This window comes from Rhinatrema bivittatum, chromosome 14, assembly GCF_901001135.1.
Source record: "Rhinatrema bivittatum chromosome 14, aRhiBiv1.1, whole genome shotgun sequence".
Lineage (NCBI taxonomy): Eukaryota > Metazoa > Chordata > Amphibia > Gymnophiona > Rhinatrematidae > Rhinatrema > Rhinatrema bivittatum.
In genome coordinates this window covers 22,896,686-22,909,947 of record NC_042628.1, presented here as the reverse complement: position 1 = coordinate 22,909,947, position 13,262 = coordinate 22,896,686, and the positions used below count along the sequence as shown (strand labels likewise).

The 13,262-nt window shown below is 40.6% G+C and overlaps 1 protein-coding gene across 1 annotated transcript in view; it reads right to left on the bottom strand.

Annotated features, from left to right (window-relative positions):
- The window catches only part of SHISA9 (shisa family member 9), a 295,699-nt gene that overhangs the window by 1,704 nt on the left and 280,733 nt on the right, over window positions 1-13,262 (bottom strand). The gene's annotated exons all lie outside the window — the stretch shown is intronic.

Below are 13,262 nucleotides of genomic sequence, written 5' to 3'. Positions count from 1 at the left end.
TGAAGATGTTTTACACAACAAAGAGCACTAAAGAAAGCTAATTTCTGTACATTGCACAGCACATCCAAGCGCACATAACAGAAATAGTGCTTACAATTAAAATAGCTACTGTTGTCTTTTTTTTTTTAATTCCATAAGGGTCTTTGTCATAATTCTCCTAAACCACAGGAAGCAGGCATCTTAACAAAAGTCCATGGTCTATACTTTCCTGTCTTCTTGAGGTTGCTTTTAAATCTTAAGCATGATTGTCCACCTTCAGCCTCATTAACTAATTTTAGCCATTGTCTTACTATGTGAAACTTCCCAAGTCTCTTGACCTGTATTGAGCTCTGTTGAGCAGGACTGTCTCTTATGTTTTGTTTGCATAGCACTGCGTACATCAAGTAGCGCTATGGAAATGTTTAGTAGTAGTAGTTTTTCAAGGCTGTGGCTTTTTATCCAAGACAACTGTGATTTCATGTGGCTTTAACTGTGTATTGTAAAGATTGTGAAAAGCACCATGCAAGATTGAGTATTTCCGGCCCTGGTTAGCTTCGAGAGGTAACTCTTTTTGCTATTAGCAGAACCTTTCATAGGCTTTACAAATTTATACATTTTATAAAGAGGAACATTAAACTAATGTTTCATAAAATACATTTTTTGAAAATGATATATTCCAAAATAAAACTATGAGCCTTTTAAAACAACTATTTGTCCATCACCTGACAACAGAGCTCAAACTTTCAACTTTTTATTGTTTTAAACTGTCTACATGGAGATACCCAAAGAAAAGTGCAATAATATAACAGTAGAAAATTGGGAAATAGCATATTTTGACTGAGAGGATCAGCCAGATTTAAGGCCCATTCATCTTCCCATGATACCTGGTCTCCTTTCTTTAGCAGCAGGTTTTAGCAACCACTAGCCATAACTTCTCTTGCTGTGATTTTGTTCAGACTTTTGATGCCTTCATTGTAGCTAACTGCTGAGGGTGAACTCTTCCAATGCATTTATTAATATCCACTGCTTGGAGGAAGTGTTAACATAAGAACTTAAGAAGTTGCCTTACTGGGTCAGACAAAGGGTCCATCCTGTTTCCAACAGTGGCCAATCCAGGTTAAAAGTACCTGGCAAGTACCCAAACACTAAGTAGATCCCATGCTACTGATCCCAGTAATAGCAGAGTCCTTTGTGGTGTTCAAAATAAATTGTTTACTGTAACTTAAATATGAGTATCCAAGCCAAGATTGAGAAAATCAAACAGAAAATCAAAATAAAGAGCACCATGGTCTCTTTGTCCATTTTAGGTCTCCTCACTAATCTCCCTTCTCTTGCACCTCTATCTATGTCACATATATCTTCCTCAGTGAGGTAGGACAACTGGAGTGATTTTCCAGCAACCATTGATCAAGATTTGGAAATTATCCTTAGTCTCAAAAACCATAGGAAACATCCCAAGTGGGTCAAACTCTTAAACAGTAATCCAACTTCCAAAACATATAAAAAGCCCATCTCTAGTACAAGAGTCCAAAAAACAATTCTTCTCATCTTTGCTTCTTGTGTTCAGGCAAAATGATCCTCTGAATTTAGTCCTTCAGGATCCTGGGGAATGCCTTTCCATCCCGGCTGAGCCAGTCTGCATAAAAAAAAATCCTCTCTCTGTTACAAATTCCAAAAGCCCCAACTTTAGATACAAACCTCCAGGGATGAGGAAAAAGGATCCTACGGCTAAGCCCCAAACTCCTCTCAATAACTCCATGATCACTATGTTGGGATCCCGGGGGAGTCCAGCTTATCTCCTTACTCTTATCTATCTCCAAACCCTCTTAAGATCAAGCATGCTGATGGGGATTTCTATAACCCATACAAGGGTTATAGGCAAGGGGAGGAATCCCAGATATCAAAAACCCTACCTACTGCCCTTTTCTAGAAAAAAACTTGGCAGCCAATGTTTGTGACTGGCAAAGCCCCATCCCATACTGGATATAAAATTATATAACTGCAGGAAAATCACAGTGTGATAAAGCAGAATGAGGAATGCTTTTAGGTGTAGAAGGTAATTTCTTACTAGTGAGATCTGGAATACTTTTGTTGAAAGGAAGTTTCATGTAATCTGTTATGCATTAACCTTCCCTATATTTTTTTAGCCAAACATCTGGTTGTTTATAAAGCATAATAGATATACCATTTTTCTATTACACTTATTACTTTTGAAGATAGAAGTTTCTTAATTTAAAAAAGGGTTTTCCTGAGAGAACATAAAATTGCTTTTGAGATGGTCCAGATTAGGAAAATGGATTTTGCGTTCTTTTGGAGTCCCCATCTGTCTTCCTTTTTAATTAGTCCCCTTGAATGGCCTTCAAGAAATGTCCCTGTAGTTACCACGATTTCCCTATTTTAATTACAGGGAAGAAGAAACATGACAATGTCTTTCAATTAAAAAATAAACCCAAACTTTTGAAATTGTTTATGATGTGTTAATAATTAACAACAATAGGAAATAACTGTGTAATTTTATGCATGGTAGCACTGACAATATAGATATAACTCTGTCCATTGGAGAGAAGCTATAATCCACAGCTGCTCAAGACTGCCACAGATCATTGACGAATGGTGTATAACATCTGGCACTGCCGTACAAATGTTAGTCAGGTATCAATGTTCTCATCTTCCAAAATACGTTTCTGCTATTTGTGCCCAGACATCATCTAATAAAGGAAAATTAAGTTGACCCAAAAGAAACACTGAGGGGTTTTTTTTTGTGCTAACAGGCAGATAATAAGCATGTAACTTGCTGATTCTAATGCCTGCCATGTTAAAATGGCTTTGTGCAGAATATAGGCTCTGTGCAGACGACATACAGTTCTTTGTTCCGGTACAGTCATCGTAGGCACAAATAATTTGTCTCTCTTCAATTAGGCAGGGGTTACGGAATAACAACCCTACACTGAATTTGTTCAAAACGGAGCTCATCGTGATCTAGGGGTTTGTTGGAGATTTTGTACCATCTGCTATTCCTTTTGAGAACACTGGGTTGCATACAGTATCTTGTGTGAGAAGCACAGGGGTTTTGGATTAATACCAACCTGACCCTTTAAGACCAAATACATAAATAAATACATAGTGGCCACGGTAAGACATCAGCATTCTAAGTTAACCCCTGCAGCTCAGGTTAACTGGGTAAGTAGTATGGGCCCAGTTATCGAGGGTTGCAGAGGACCCAACATTTATTGATTGATTTTATTCAAACATATTTTTAACCACTTTTTCAGCAGTGTGTCCAAAGCGAAGTACAAATAATACACAGCATAACATGAGGAAAAGAAGGCTTGAGGAGAACAGAGGCAGTAAGAGAAGGCAGAGAAAGGTGTTTGGTTGTAGCATAGAGTTCATGCCAGCCTGTGCTGGGGAAGGCAGTTTTCAGAGGCATTTCCCTGGGTAAATAGGTGGTTGCCAGATACAATGGCCTGATTGAAAACTGACCTCTCAAATGTGGCGAAAAGTATGCATAGGAGTGTATTTGTTTTGTTTTATTTTTGTTTTTTGCTGTTGTTTTTCTTAAATTTAGTTTTGTTCCATTTTGTTACTAATGCACATAAAATGTTTTTAAATGCCTACACATTCACAGACAAAATTAATTTTAACCCACGTGCATACAGTTTTACACACACAAAAAAAAATGTATGCGCATAATGAACAAAATGAATGTACATCTCTAATACGTTGAGTTACATAGCAAACCTAATAATTAGCCACATTTAAAAAGAAGTTGCTGTGGGGGTGTTTAGGAGAGGAAAATAAGACACATACATTTGATTTTCAAGTGGCCACTCACCCCCAGATCCTCAGGGACCTCCATATAAATTGGCTCCCATTATCTATTAAATATAGACCACTGGGGAACCACAACTCCCTACCAACACAAAAACAGACTCTGGTACTTCCTGTTCTCAGCCCCTAACCCCCCACCCCATGAATGGGCCCTCAGTTGCATAAACTCCCTCTCCCCACTCTCCAAATGGCCCTCCAAGTCATCCACCCCTACTTGCAAAACATCATCCCCCAAATCTATGCCAGCAGGAGGGAGCCAGTTCCATGATTGCTGAGTGGAAAGACGACAGAAGAGTTAAAACCCAGTATGACGGTATCCGGCCAAGACTTGTAGCAGCAACCATCTTGAACTGAGGCTTCGGGAGCCCAGCGTAATCGGTGTGGCCAACCATAAGAAGCGGAGGCTTCAGACCCAAAGCGGAAGATGAATCAGAAGGTAAGCCGAAGTTGAAGAGGACGGTCCACTAGGAGGTAAAATCCAGAGCCAGGATATCCAAGAGGAAGCTACCCTGACGAGGGAGCCAAAGAGTCTGAAGGCTGCTTGACGTAGGAGCCAAAAGGGTCTGAATGCTTGGCAGTGAAAAGGACTGAAGACGAGGATGTCAAAAGGATTCTGAAGATGAAGACTACTTGACACGAAGACATCTGGCACATCTGGACTTTAATCCCCAGGGCACTCAGTCAAGAGCATTGCAGAAGTGTCAAGTGAACTGGAGATCAAGACATCTGGACTTTGGACCCCCAGGTCACCCAACGAAGAGCAGTGAGGAGGCTCCGAGAGGCAGAGCAACAGGATTTAGGACTTCAGGAAAGACAGGACATCAGAAGATGAGGACTTCAGGAAGATCTGAAGTTGAAGACATCAGGAGGGTCAGACGATGAAGACATTTGAAGACAAGGACTTAGGATCCGGCAAGAGACCAAACATGGAACAAAGATGAGACGAAGGATCAGAAACCACAAAGGAAGACAAAGGAATTCCCACGAAGAACAGAGTGCCTTGAAGAAGCGGAAGAGGACATCGTCGGAGACTCCTGGACTGAAGAGCTGGAACGGAGGATCCAGGAGCAGTCCAACTCCAGAATTGACTCCTTGCGAAGGTGAAGAGGAACTGAAGGCTGAGCCCTTTTGTAGGGCTGAAGAGGAACACCCAGGATGATATCATAAGGAGGAGCCAGGAGGACTGGCCCTTTAAATCCACAGATGAGGTGTGGCTCCACGCCTAAGGAGGCAGGACCAGGGACAGCAGCCATGCTTGAGGAGGAAAGCAGGCCTGAAGTGTTGGAGGCGGCTCCTGCCATGAAGAGGAGCGGAAGACGGCGGTTCTGCCAGTGCTGGAAGGCTAGTGATTCCAATGCCTCTAGGCCCTCTAACTCCTGCACCTTTAAGGGGCTGACTCAGATGGGACATGACCCTGCTGCTAGGGGTGGGGGATTTGAGCCAAAAGTGAAGAGGTTAGAGGCCCCCCAAGTCCTATGCTACTGAATTAAAAAGAGGGCTAACTGACAGGAATCCAGTGATGTACAATGATTTTCACTCTTTGGAGGAATTGGACTGTTTAACTGAACACATGCAGTTGGGGTTAAGTCCTAAAAATGAAGGAAATATGTCTTTTTGATTTACTTAGAATGGGGGGGGGGGGGTTTGTTTTATTTTTGGTGGAAAGCATCTACAAATAAAACACTTAAAAAAAACCAAAACTGGCAGCCTCCTGTGTGAACGTGCAGCTGCTACCAATAATGGGACATATGTGCACCCGGCCAGGAGGGCAGACACCTCTCACCAAACCCCTGGAGGGGGAGTCACAGAGTGCTGGGGAGAGGTTCTTTGCTGCTCCTCTCCTGGGCATGTGGCTTCCTGGCTGGCGAACTTCAAGGCCTAGTTTCTCTTCCACACCGGCCGATGACACAGCACTTTGCGATTGGCTCCCGTAGGGCTCTTCAGTGTCATCATCTGGTGCCGTGTGTGTCACAGGCCTCTTGATTGACTGCAGAACTGGTGAGATGATGCGGGGGGGGGGGGGGGGGGGATGGAGATGGCAGGAGATTTAAATCCAGTCGGCTCCAGTGGCTTCTCTTCCTCCATCACCTGCCTTTGCGGGTCCTGCGCTTTGTTCCTCTCCAATCCACCCCTTTTCTGGTTAGAACTGACTATGTTGGTAGATACTTTCAGGCTGGGGATCCTAGGGTTGTACAACAAAACAATAGGATAGAGAACCAGAAATGTGATGGGGTGGGAGGAAAAAGTTGTATTTTCTTTTTCTAATTTTTTTTTTTTTTCTGGAGACAAAACACCCCAGTATAACCAGCAAAGAAACAGGGTGGGAGAACTAGGCTGGGATAGTAAAAGGATTGAACAAAATGAAGAACCAGAAAAGAGGTTGAATGGGAGTACAAATTTGCATTTTTTTTTTTTATTTTTTTTTAGGGACAAGCCAAAGAAGCCAAAAAGTATTCCAATTATTTTAGGGAACTGCAGCTATTCAGTTCGGTTGACCTGAACCTAACCAAAAATTGACTCATTCATTACATTTTTTCTTTTGAATTGAAATGAATACACATCCCTATTAGTCCCTGAAGGAGCTCGGATTCTTGTGAACAGGGTGTTAAGGTAACATCACTTCAGGAACGAAAAGATATGGTATTAGAGGTTCCTGTAATGAATAATGAATCCAATATCTTGGTTCAGTTCCATTTTTTTTTCATCTAAAAGATGAATGCATCTTAGTCCCATGTGTCTGCCTTCCATGCATATATTTTTACATCCTTAATTGCAATATCAATAAAAAGCCCAGTACTGCCTCAGCCTGATCCTTAGCACATGGAATGGAATAATCTTCTTAAATTATCATACCTTGAAATAATAATAGACGAAGATTCAGTGGGTAAATTCTCTATTCAATGCAACATTAGATATTGACCAATAAGCCGTCGGAGATCATGAACTGCAAAAGTAAAGTTTCATGAGCCATTTTCACTGTGCAATAACTATGAATATGAAAATGAGGCATTTTGCTAGCAAACTGAGCAAACATTGCCAAGACGTCATAGAGCAGCCATCTATGCAACTCTAGAGACTAATTCTTGTAAAAGCAGCCTTTACTGCTGTATAGAGACCTAAAATAAAAATTGAAAAAGCAGCACCTCTTCTTTCCATTGGCTTTTACTGACTTTTATTTGCAATTCTAAAATAATTGGTTAGTAACTCTGGAGCATGATAAATAATGCAAAAGACACTTAATTGCTTCTTAAATAATATACCAAAACTTTGTAAGTGGTATATGACAATCATTGTTTTAAATAAATTAAAAATTATAGGTTTTTCACAATAAGCCTTTCTCGCAGACCCAGATTATCTTCCTAGTACCACATAATGTACTTTTATAGATAATGACAGCCATAAAACCTTTAACAATTAATGTAAAAGGACAGTAAATCATTGCTGCACAAGGTGAATTAACTAGAAGATACATTTAAAAGGGGGAACCATTGACTTGGGGAGGATGCCTAAGCATATAAAACTAGGGCATCTTCAAATGACCTTTGAAAACTGACTTTACTGAATTCACAACAGTTCGCGGCATAGCTTTCCAAGATTCTTCCAGAAGGCTAATGTTTCAGAAGACGGCAATGATTCCATTCTATGTACAAGAACTAAGATGCTCAAAGCAATGAGATAAGCAAGTGAGACGTTACCTGATGATATAGTACAGTGATATTCACTTCCAGTTCCCAAACCCACAAATAGATTAGGTTTTCAGGATATCCCAAATGAATATGTACAAGATAGATTTGCATACAACTGAGACAGAGTATATGCTAATCTATTTCATGAATATTCATTAAAGATATCCTGAAAACCCAACCCATATGTGGCTCACAAGGCCCGGAAACGAATACTATGATATACTGCCTCAGTAGTAAAGAAGCTCAGATGTAGGATTTATTCTATAGGGGTTGGATATGCTTCATTCCAAATACTTAGAGATAATAGCATAGTTCCAGGCAGGGACTTGGGGATCACACTGGATGTTGCTGTGCACCCTGATCATGAAAGATAACAGTAATAGACAAAGGTGATGACAATGCATTTAATATGTAGGAAGTGAGCATGGGAACAGGATTTTAGTCAGAGACACTCTGCAGAGCAAGAGCAAGAATGTAGGAAGTGAACTCTGGAGGTGAGTCAAGGAAGCGGTTTGGTATACTTTACAGGAAGAGGAGGGTAGGACAAAAGCAGAGGCATTAGAAAGGATTTGAAAGCGTTATATTTTAAGAAAGCTTACAAGACATTTTATCTGTTATTTATAATGTTCATTTTATATTCTGCTCTTATTTTTGTGTTTGTTTTTGTTGTTTTAAATGTGAATGTACTTGATGTAATCTACTTTGAACAACATTTGTTGGACAAAAGCAGAAAATAAGTAATTTTAAACAAATGAAAAATAAACTTTCTCATCAACTGACTCTGAGAAGGCCAAGGAGGAGAGTTGAGACACTGTTCACCTAGAGATTGCTAAAGGCGTTAGTATTGACCGGATGAAATTCTGGGGAAGGCAGGTGTGAAAGTTATCTGATGATGGTGGGAGGGGGGAAAGAACAGAAGTGGAGAGTCTGGAGAAAAGAAGCAGAGTAGTTGGAATAAAGGAGTAGGCAAAGCCAATGAATATACTGGCAAGTAGGAGTGGTTGAGCCCATGGGAAATCACAGAGATATTTCACGACATCTTCAAATTTCACATGATGATACTGTTCAACAATATTTTATTTGAAACATTTTGTACATTTTTATATTGGATTAAATATCTGCACTGTAAATAGAATTTTACATAAAAATGATGGTTTGCTGTACCTTGCCATTCTAGCTTATCATTATGTAAAATCTGTAGCTTTTTCCTAGCTGTTGCAATCACATCTAAAAGAACCCTTTTGATGGTCACATATGCTTTTACTATTGCATAATCTGCCAACTGAGGGAAAGCTACTAGAATTTTATTTTGCAGATATGAGATATTACTGTTATTTTTTTTCTCTACGATAAGAACAGCTACATGGTAATTTGGTGTGTTAGGGATAATTTTCACTCCCTTTTCAATAGCCCAAAACATTTCATTAATGCACAAGTCAGAAAAGAGAACATTTGTACAAAATTCATTACCTTGCCAGCAGTTTATGTCGGATTTTTTTCTTAATATTATTTTTATAGTTTCCTTGTTGAAAGTTACATGGGAATAAAAGTAGGGCCTTGCAAACAGTTTTCTTCTGCTTTATCTTGCAGTCCGGAAAGCAGAAAGGGAGTACAACATTAGCTCCCCAAAACAGAACTGGTTGAAAGAAATCCGTATGCCCAAGGAAAGGATCCCAGAAATGCCAAAAGCTTTCATTTTTAAACATTTCTTAGCCTCGGGGAAGGCTGTTTTCAAAGCTATGCATAGCACTTTATGCATGTAAATTGGCTATCTGAAAATTGCCCTGCCTCAGTACAGCTAAAAATGTATGTCGAGACCCTCTAGGTCTCCACGTCCAGTCCTGGGGTCGGTGAGCTTAGGAGGAGGGGTGAACCTGAGGCTTGCTGGAGCGGTGGGGGAGTCTAGAGTGGAGCGTGGCCGTCCTGGGAGGCAGCAGTTAGATTCAGGAGTGGTTTTGTGTTGAGCCCCCAGCCTGGAACTCGGGACCGACATTGATCTTGCCAGCTCCTTTACGAGTCTGGAAGGGAGTGTTTGGGGAAGGAGCAGGGAGTGTTTTGGGGAGAGTCTGAGCTTTTTTTGTTTTTGTGCTTTTCCCCCTTTACAAGACCCGTGCCTGCCCTGAGAGGCTCTGTCCCTTGCCTTGGAAAGCCAGGAGGGGTCCCTAAAATCCTCTCGCCCAGTTCAAGAGGGGTATGTAGTGACTTGAAGTCTGAGAGAGGCAAGTAGTATTTTTTTTTTTTAGAAAATGTGTTGCTACCTTAGTTTGGGGAAGGAAGTGTTTTAGCCGTCCATCCTTACCACAGTGCTGGGAAGGGAACATTAGAGTTTTCCCAGCCTACAGACCTTTCTTTCTGAGAGGTTCAACACATGGGAGTTGGAAAGGAGAGAAAACAGAAAATCTGGAGATGATTCCCCCCCCCCCCCCCCCCCCCCCCCACACACATTGGAGTTTTCACCCTGGGACATGGGTCACTGACTGTCTTTGAAGATCTGGATTTCACCTGGATCTCAGGTACTTTTGCAAAAGGGAATCCCTCCACATCTAGGTTTCCCCAGTCCACCTGGGACACTTATCTGTCCATTCCCTGGAGGGTAAGCAGCTCTCAGGACCCGATACCGAGGGACACATCCACAGAGAAAGAGAGAGAGAGAAAAAAATCCACTTTAAGTCAAGAGAACAGTCTGAATATGGATGTAACTGGACACCTCTTTGTTTATGCAAATTGATTCTTTTTGAACCAAATTAAAGTAAACCTTCAATTCGGAACACCCCACCGGTGAGTCCAGTTTGTTCTTTGCAGTTTGCCCTTCCCAAACAGCGAGGGTAGCATACGGGGAGGGGGGGGGGGGGGGTTCCACTTACATCCCCTGAGCCTAGAAGGACGGCCTTCCCCCAGAAACCAAGAACCCACACCTCAGAGCAAAAGGTCTGGTGACCATAAAATCGGGATTTAGCAAACACCCTAAATTGGCATTAGGGCCCTAACACCTGCAATAACACCACAACGCATGCGATAAATAATACATCGTGAAATACTTGGGACTGAGTACTCTCATGCAAAGAGCCAGAGTGTTGGCCATTGTGATGGGAATAGGACTTTCTACATGGACCTAACTATGGTTTTATTTGTTCTTAGTAAAGCTGGACTGTCGCTAAATATCTACACTTTCAAGGAACAGATGGCCATTCAGCCTGGAGAAGCTCTGGTCACTCCCAGCCAAGGACCCAGAGCTCTTAGGTCTTTCTTGAGGTTCTCCAGCTCATGGGGAGAGCAGTATTCCTGGAGAAAGGCATGTAAGGAGTTGGATACGGCACTTGTGTGACTCCGCCTCCCAGCTATTAGAAAAAGGCAACCCCCCCCTCCAAAAGACTAATTGTGCCAGGAGAAGCAGGTCCCTCCTGGCAAAGTAGGACTTGTGAGCCATGGGCCACATTTTAAGCATGTCATCCAAGGATGAAGAAAAATAGCATGCAAAAGCATGCAGGCAGTAAATGTAGCCATCCAGAGCAGGTGTAAAGTTACAGCATTGTGGGCAAAACCCTAAGTGGGTGGAGACAATTTGACTTTCAGAATGGCCTTGATATTTCTGCAGCTGTTTGAAAATCCAAGACAACTTTTAGGAAGCTGCATTTTTGCAGGTGTCTATTTAAGCAACCTGCTTAAATTATTTTTTTTATTGCTCACTGCTTTCCTTCCTCTTTGCTTTGTTTGTAACATGAAGGCTTTTGCTTGTGTAACATTTACGGCTTATGTTTGCAGTAATCATATTATGGGGTTTTTTTTTTTTTTGCAACACATCTTTTGTTTATCTAATGCATATATTTTATTTTCACAATACATATGTTTTGGTTTTGCAGTGGTTCTGTCACAGAATGTTGTTTGTGGTGGTGGTTCCTCAGAATAAATATAGTTTTAAAAAATGCTCTTGAATTTGATTGTCGGCAAATCATTAGAAACAATTGAATTAGACATTTTATATGGGAGTAATGCATCTAAAGTAAAAGCATTTTGCTTTTACAACTTGTTACAATTATACGCAACACAATCTTACTGCACTAAACAGAATAAGAATAAAGCTCGCTGAGCAGACTGGATGGACCACATTGGTCTTTTTCTGCCATCATTTAATATGTTACCATATACTCCCATTTTATTTTTCTTTACTCCTTATGTTTGATCTGCTTTATTTATAACCAATGTCATGCATGTATGCATTGCAAGGCTAATATATTATGCCATCTGAAATTCAACTGATGGCACCAGTTGTAAAGGACAAATCCTCTTCTAAGAGCACCTGATTTTGGGCCATGCCATCTCTAATAGAAAGGAGGCTTGAAATCTTTGCTTTTGCAATCTTAATGTTTTTGTTTTCCTAGTTCTGTCAGAGTTATACAATCTTTAAGGTTATCTGTTACAAATTAAATATTTTTTTTTTCAAGAAAAAACAAAATATAACTGGAAAAGCAGAATTATGTCTATTGAAGCAATCACATTCCATTTTTCAGACCTGATATTCTAAAGTAGTAGTGCTTTTTGTGGGACTAATATTTGGACTGTTTGAATATTTTAGTTGAAAGACGAATGGTTTATGTTTGTCAAGCGTTGGAAATATATAAATTAACTATGTTGGTTCATGCTCTAGAGCATCAGCATTATTTATCTATAAGATGAATATATTGCTCTACATTTAAATGCCTAATTCAATAATATTTTAATAGATTATAAATCAAAATTAAGTGACAGATAGATTTGTTTTGGCTGAAATATTTGTAGATGCATTCCAATTCATCTTAGATAATATTTATTCACCTAAGGCATACCAGAACAATTTCTTTAAAGATTTTGCAAAGGTCTTGGTTGATCAAAAGCTACAAAAAACCTTCACTCTCTATAAGAGGGAGGCAGATTCCCTCAGACAAGGAGTGTACTGAGAAGGGATCTTCCTCTGAATGCAAAAAACACCAGGCTGGGTTAGTGGGCCTAAATGAACAGGGAGTAATGAAAAAAACAGCTCCTTACCCCTCAAAACTTGACTCAAACTGAAAACCCACACTCTACCTCTAACTTCACCTTATGCCCCTGGAATATCCAATCATAATCAATTCAGTGGAGAGACTGAAAGAGAATGGAAATCTTATGCTGTTACTAGTCCAGATGGTAAGGGACCTAAGGCCATCTAGTGACAAACTGAAGGGTTGGTCACATCAGCAACTCCAGGAGGTGTTATAGTGCTTTTTGTATAGAGGATCGGTAGCCATTGAACCAAGCAGTTGGAAATTGACCTTTGGTTTTTCCAAAGCGTTAATTAAGCCAACTGCTACATTTATTCTATTCTTTGAATATGGTAAGATACACCACCTCATAATATTCAGAAATGGAATGAAGGTCTTCATATTTATTTAAGTCCGCATGATTGGAAGCAAATCTGGAGTAAATCACATAGGGACCGATATTCAGCAAAGAGCAGAGTGCTTAAGCTGATTTTCATCTAGAACCTAGCTGGGGGGTTGCAACTGAAAACCGACAAATCTAACAGTCTAAACATAGCCAGTCAGATTTAAGCTAGCTAATGAGGTGCTCAGACCAGTTAAGCTGGCTAGCATTGAGAATTCACGGCTAGCCACCCAAGATGTTCACCTAACCAAACCCCACCCCTTGGAAGGCCTGTTTCTGGAACAGCTAAATATAGATTTAGCCACTCTCTGGGGAAAATATTTACCTCCAGGGTTCTAGCCACCTACCTCCATTGTTAAGTAGCTAGAT